A 7,415-nucleotide genomic window follows, 5' to 3' on the forward strand; every position below is an offset into this window, starting at 1 on the left:
GGCTCCACCGCGTAGAAATAGAAGAAGTGGGCGGTCTTCGCTTCAAGACCGACGACGTTGCAAAGAATATAGAAACACCGAATGAAGGCCTAGGCATTCTGATGGAGTTGGCTTGGGGCCACGTTAATTTCCCTCATCACTTGGCGAAGGAAGGGGGAGAAGGGTAGTTTGATCCCAAAGTCGAGGAAAAAGTACTCGCAAACGTAGAAGAAAGGAGGTTCTTCCACGCCTTGTTCAACCGTGCGATGTTGCCAGGGTCGGCGGATGCTTATGCATCGCCAGGTGACGAGGACATCTTCGAGAGATATCTTGTGGCAAAGCCCACCTGCCCGGCGAGTTGTCTCAATGACGGACTCGTTAGAGGACTGCTCAGAAGGTTGACAGATGGCTCCTTGAGTGGGGGTTTTATTCGTGGACTGGGGCAGGGTGGCAAAAACCCGATGCCAAAAGGCGTTGATTTCACTCTCAATAAGGGGAAATCCTCCGGAGGGAGGAGGGTTAACCAAAGGATGAGATGCGGGAGGATCCTTTGGTGCGGCGTTGGGAAGTCATTTCTGCTAAAAGGAAGAATAAGGATGAAAAAGGGAAAGGGCGCAAGGTTGTCAACTTCAGCAGATTGTAAGGATTCCAGTTGGGACGAGCAGCGGTTGGGAAATCGTGCCCCATCATGGCAAAGTTGGAATTATTATTCAAGGGAGTGTGGCGCAGATTTCGGGAAACAAGGGCAACACATTAAATGAAAAGTTACAACGGCTGAAGCTTATTGGTTCGAATTCAAATTGGCAGGCTTTACTACGATTTGAAGAGACGTTTCAAAGATAGCAGTTGAGATTTTGTGGATTCGCTGACCTTTGCACCACTCTGGGTAGCTACGCGTGGCGTAGGCTCAACACATGTCAAAATATCACGATTCAGGGCACGTGCGTAACTGTGACAAGGCAAGCAAACCAAGCACCATAGCCACAAGCCGACTCGAGTCGCCAGGGGAACGTAGCAAGAAGTTCAAAATTTTAATTTTCAAGCTTTAATTACCAAGCCATGTTGGCCATTGTTCTTCGTTATTAAACCCTAAGTTTTAGCATTAATTAGCTTCTCATGGCCATCGCCTTAGTTTTTCTACTTAAAGACACCCTTAGCTCTCATGCTTCGAGCTCGGTGTCTTGTGAACTTGTGGACTGGGCGAGACTTCAGGGTCCGTCGCCCAGGAGCGCCAGCTTAGTGCGACGAGCGGACCAAGGACTTGGGCCTCCTCCCAGAGGCCCAACCGGCCCATTAGGAAGGGTTAGAGGCGCCAAGCCCAACTCCACATCTATAACTAGGGGATGAATACCAATTGTAAAGGGCTCTGAGTTCATTTAAGAAATAACAAGATTGAAATTCAGTTACTTTCTCTCTCTAAAGCGGTTACCCTCTCATTCTCTCTAGTAATCTCGCATCACGTTCCTTACATTCTAGGTACTATACCTCATCTCAATGTTGTTGGATAGAACAATATCTCAACATGAGAAAATAGATTGCCCTTGACTCTCAATTATTGTTATTGCAAAACATAATGATAATGGAAATTGTCTTCTTTGGAATTTAAAAGGATAACATGGGTCAGTGTAAGACCCTTATACCTAGGGGTATTATTCTTAATTAATTTTCGATTTACGCCTAGGTTTTCGCGTCGTCATAAGGAAAGAAGATCGTTTGAAGCAAGAGGAGCATGTGAAGAATGAGCACCATCTTTATATCAGAAAAAGATCTCAGACAAACTTGGAGAAGAAGTCTTGTGATCTAACAAAGCACAATGGCCAAAGCTGAAGTACAACGTTGTCACCATCAAGTTCACATACTTGTTCATCAACGAATAGAAGCAAAGACCAATGCTACCTACCAACTGACATAATACATCTTTTGGGCAAAAGGTCTTCATCAAACAGAGTCATGCATTTAATGCATCTGACATCAAGTACATAGAAGCATCGTTTGATCCAATGGCTAGAATCTTTGTGAAGAATGTAACATCCCTAAATCTCGGGGGTCACTTTATTATTCTTTCTCGAAAACGTGGGTAAATTTTAGCCGAAATTAAAGCCTTTTGAAATATAGTTCACTGATAAAGAAGTAGTAACTTGAGAAGTAGACCGAATAATTCATGTTATTAATAAAAGCTTTGGAAGCGTACAATGATTCTTTCAAATTAAAGCATAATGATTAAACTAGTGTTCGACCGCCCCCGAGCAACCACAACAAGAAGGTTTCTAGATTAGGTTCGAACCCTATGAGCAAACTCGGCTCACCCCAAGGTACAGACTCAATTATCACATTCAATACCCGACTCATAGGCCGCGTGTCCTCCAAGGCGGAGTCCAACACTCACATCACATCGTCTCGCATCCTCTGCTCTCACAAATCCCATAGCTGAACCATCTATCGCGTGGTCGATGTCTCGAGCCTTGTCGTCGTCCATATCAAGCAGGTATAGGGCCGTATCTCGACTGATCACACGCATGCTTGTTGTCTCGACGTTAAATGCCCCAAACAACAAACAAGCAAATGTCAACTTCTAACACACACATATCATAAGTAGGGTATACTACCCCATCAATCACAAGTTCTTCCCTAAGCTAATATTCACAAATAGGGGAACTATATTAAGTTCTTAGTTTTACAAGAATGGGGAACTATTTCATAACTCTAAGTTATTGTTAGTCAATGCTCGTGCACATGCATGCAGACGCTTCGGATATCTATTAAGCTGATCCCTCTTGGAAAGGCAGGACGAACACGACTCCATGATCGGGGTTGGACACTTCCAACGCACCGCTGCCCAACAACTTGATGAAAGGGGTTGGACCTCTCCAACGCACTGCCGTTTCACGTTTGTCCTTTGTGGTCCATCCCCTGAACGTCACCACCGACTAGCCCAATCCAGGTCACCAGTCGTGGCCAACCAAGCCCAATCCAGGTCACTTGGCCCACAAATGCATGTCATGCAAGTCAGTCATCATCACTAGGCACTAAGCCTTTCACGTTCATCTCATATGAACAAAATCTCATAACATAATAACTGGCATGCGTATTAATAAATGAAGCTATCAATAATCATATGGGCATGTTCGTAATAACAATAGCTAACATTTATTGCATTAATAATCATATAGCATCTCTAGCACATATTTTATTGGTAACCCTAGTATCATGCTTACTAAGAATCACAACCACAAACATATCTCTAGGCCGAGGTCGAAATGCCCTTACTAGCATATTCATCTAGCATAAGGTCCTTAACATTTCACAATCATACAATCACAATCAATAATTCTAGGCCGTAGCCGAAGTGCCCTTACTAGCATATTCATCTAGCATAAGGTCCTTAACATATCACAATCATACAACCACAATCAATAATTCTAGGCCGTAGCCGAAGTGCCCTTACCTCGAAGGTATGCTTTCCTAAAAGTCTCGGGTTGCTCCTTGAAGCTAGGTCCACACTCGAAAAGGTCCTACCAACGAACGGATAGAGTAACGGTACGAATTAGTAATCGTTAGCGATAACATATCCCTTCCCTATATTTTCAAAAATATAATATTAGAACCTCAAAAAACCAAAACTTTCCCTTTCATAAGATCAAAACCTCCTTTCTAAAATCTTTTATTTGAAGATCATAAGAACATCATAAGAACATCAAGAAATTCTTTAAGAAGACTCATATTCACAAACATCTCTAAGAAACTCGATTAAAATCATTCTCTTATGGATTTGGTAGCTCAGCAGAAGCTGCAACATAGAGCATATTGAGAATGACCTTGCTCAAGGCTTAGAAACTAAACTAATCTAAGAACAAGAAAATGAAAAGAAAGACAAGAGAGGGAGAGAGAACTCACGGCTACAATAGGGAGACCTTGGTGAGTTGGTGTGAAGAAATGAGAGGGGGAGAGTGTCTATTTATACTAGAGGGGAGGGGACAAGGCATTCAAGAGAGGAATGAATGAAAATTTCCCTCCAATAGCCCTTTGAATTTTCGGCCAAAGCTTGGTCAACAAAGGTTAGTTTTTCAATTTATTTTATAGTCCAAAACTCTCTTTAAAACCATGCTTTAGTCCTCCATTTAATTGGAATTAAAACCACAACTTTCAACCATTCAAAAACAGATCCTTGCTGACTTTAGATGAAGGAATCTTTATTTTTAAAATAGTCCTTTTAAAGTCAAAACATTCAAAGACAAGTCCCTCCATGAAAGCCTCCATTCCTTGATTTTCTCCTTCTCCATAAACACCATAAATCACCTTAAAACTTGAAAAAAAACCACACCTTTCTTCCCCACTCTGTTAAGTTCAAACGCATTATAACGTTTTTAAAATCTTATTTTGATCATAACAATTTTTATAGAAGTATTTCTATTGTAAAACTAATCTCATCATAACATTTGAATTTCAGGAGAAACTCATTTCTAGTTATATGCTTCAACGTTCAATCATCACAAACAGAAAAGTCTCAGAAGTCACAAGACTGTTTGGCAAGCAAACTCATTCAAGTCAAGACACATCTACTTTGACCGTCGAATGCCAAGTCATCAGTTAGAAATATTGAAGACAAATTTTGAGCGCCAAAGATAAAGTCAGATTGCAACCAATTGACCCTCATCCAAATCAAAAGGCAATCAATTAACTTACATTCAAATTTGATCACGTGAAGACTATGTTACTTTAGCTAAAGGCACGGTGACCAACAAGTGAAGGTATGAAAAACGGTAGAAAGGGGGGGGGGGGTTTGAATAGCGTTTTCAGAATAAAACTTCCAGCTTAAGATTTTAACAAATCTTTCGAGACACAAGTAAAGTGCTTAAGAAAAGAGATGAGAAAAGCACACAAGGATTTTATCCTGGTTCACTTGATGAATCACTCAAGCTAGTCCAGTCCACCCGTGAAGGTGATTTCTTCCTTCTTAAAATGAAGGCAATCCACTAATCAGAGAATTGTTACAACTGCACTTGAAACCTACAAGTGACTAACAATACACTGACTTAGCTCACACTAAGATTCACTCTCTTAGTCTTCTCTAGGATCCGATCAACCTTGATCTCCTAAAGGTAAACTAAACAACTGTTTAAGAAATATTGTTTACAAAGAAATTGCTTCTGAAAAGCTTGTAGTAAACACAATGAAGAAAGAATGCTTAGAAGATTTTAATATTGCTTGCGCGTATAAGTTTCTTCCAACTGCATCTTTCAGTCTTCAGCCTCTATATATACTCCAAGGATTAGGGTTTGAACATTGCATGGGAATGCTACCGTTGGAGGGCAGATCTGGGATTTCCAGCTTCTGCTGTGGCTGAGAATATTAGGTTAGGTCGTCAGGATAGTACATTTGCTTTTGTACTTTGGATAGTGACTTGACCTTTAACCTTGTAGAGTTCTCATCAGAGGAATGCTTCGTGTTGGAACTTGTGAAGCTTGTTGATCAGAGTCAGAGGGAAGCATGGATCCTCTGACCGTTGTACCTTCTGATTCTGAACTCAGAGGAGAAGTACTTGGTCATCAGAGCCATTTTGCTTCTGGACTTCAGAGTCTTCACTTTTCAGCTTCTAGATCTTCAGAGTCTTCTACACCATCAGAACATCTGATCCTTCAGAGTGTCTAGGTTATCAGAACGTCTGGATCTTCAGAACTTCAAGTGAGTTGAGTCCACATCAGAGCTTGATTAGCTTCAGATCTTCTGAAGCTTTTCTACTATTCAGATTGAACATAGAGATTGCGAAAGCGTTGCTAGGGTCACTCTTTAAGCAAAGTGTTTCTCATTTGTGTGAGATTAAAATAAGGTTAGAGCCTGTTAAGAGCACACTCAGAAAACACGTTAGAGTACCATAATTGTTCATACTAAAATGTTATCTTGTAATCATCAAAACATAGAGTTGTACTACACGATCAAAACTTGATCTACAACAAGGGGAAAGGACAAGCCGTCAACATCAAATTTCCAAATTGTCTCATGTCTGAAAAGTAGCCCATGTCTATTGTCACCTACTAGCTGACAAACATCACCTTTCCGGCTTAAGGATATACTTGCTTCTGAGCATGCATTAAATGAAGCTACCAACCGAGGCCATTTGAATCAACGGATGGATCTCATCTCACAACGGCTAGAACAACGGTCGGATTATATCTCTCAACGGCTACAACACTAGCAAGCGAGTATATAAGGCACACTTGAAGAATGAAGACCAAGGGAATTAATTCTGAAAGACAAGAACTCAAGCATTCATTCCAATCTTCTTCAAAGCATTCAAAGCTCAAGAAGAAAACTCCTAAGTGTCAAACCTAAGCCTTTATTTCTGCAAGTGAAAGAGAGAACCTCGTACCTTAAAAGAGTCAAATCTCTTTATTCCTTTCTCTCTTAGACTTAGAACTTGCAAGTGAACCAAAGTCAAATATGAACTCATACACTTAGAGTTGTAGTGCTATAAATTCTCTATCTTTACTCTTGAACAAAGAGAAACCCTGTAGAGTGAATTAATCTTGTAAAGATTGTTGGAGAAGTCCTGAACAATACTTGTAGGAGAAGTCCTGTAGAATACTTGGAGAAGTCTGTGATAATACTTGTAGGAGAAGTCCTTGAGAATACTTGTATTGAAGAAGTCATTAATACTTGCTTGTGAAAATCTTGGTGGTGGCCAAGTACTGGACGTAGCTCAATCGTTTAGGGTGAACCAGTATAAATCTCTGTGTGTTGATCGTCTGCCTTACTTTCTTATATTTCCGCTGCACTAAACGGTTTACGAAAAGTCATACTAAACGTTTTTCAAGAACTAATATTCTTTTCACAAACCTAAGTTTTAAAAAGCAATTTTCAAGAACACAATTCAAACCCCCCTTTCTTGTGTTATTTATTTGCATCTCAATTGGCATCAGAGCTTAGTCTCTAGACTAACATTTTAAGCAGGTGTAGAGTAAAGATCCATGGTAGAAGATCTAGCTATCACTACGGGCTCATCCACCAACAAGCCTCCCTTCTTTGATGGAACTGAATATCCTTACTTGAGAACTCACATGCAACTATTCATTGAGTCCTCAAACTACAAGTTGTGGGAGATCATTGAAAACACACTTACATGTTATCAATCACACAACTTGCAATCACAGTAACTTAGCAACTTAACACATAACATCAATTCAGAAACAACATCATATAATGAACTATTAAACATATCTAAATTAAATATAATTCATATATAACAGATTCTGCAACTATTATACAAAAACAAAATTTTCCTAATTTTCCCCCAAAAACTCGTCATCTCCCTGCATTATCCCCCTCATGCGCGCACTACCGCGCGCACCACTACCTACATGCTCCACCTCCCACATGTGTAACCCTCGGTCTTGCCGCGCGCCACCGCGCCTTGCGCATAACCACGCGCGCGCACCACA

This window comes from Lotus japonicus, chromosome 2 (assembly GCF_012489685.1).
Source record: "Lotus japonicus ecotype B-129 chromosome 2, LjGifu_v1.2".
NCBI classification, from domain to species: Eukaryota; Viridiplantae; Streptophyta; class Magnoliopsida; order Fabales; family Fabaceae; genus Lotus; species Lotus japonicus.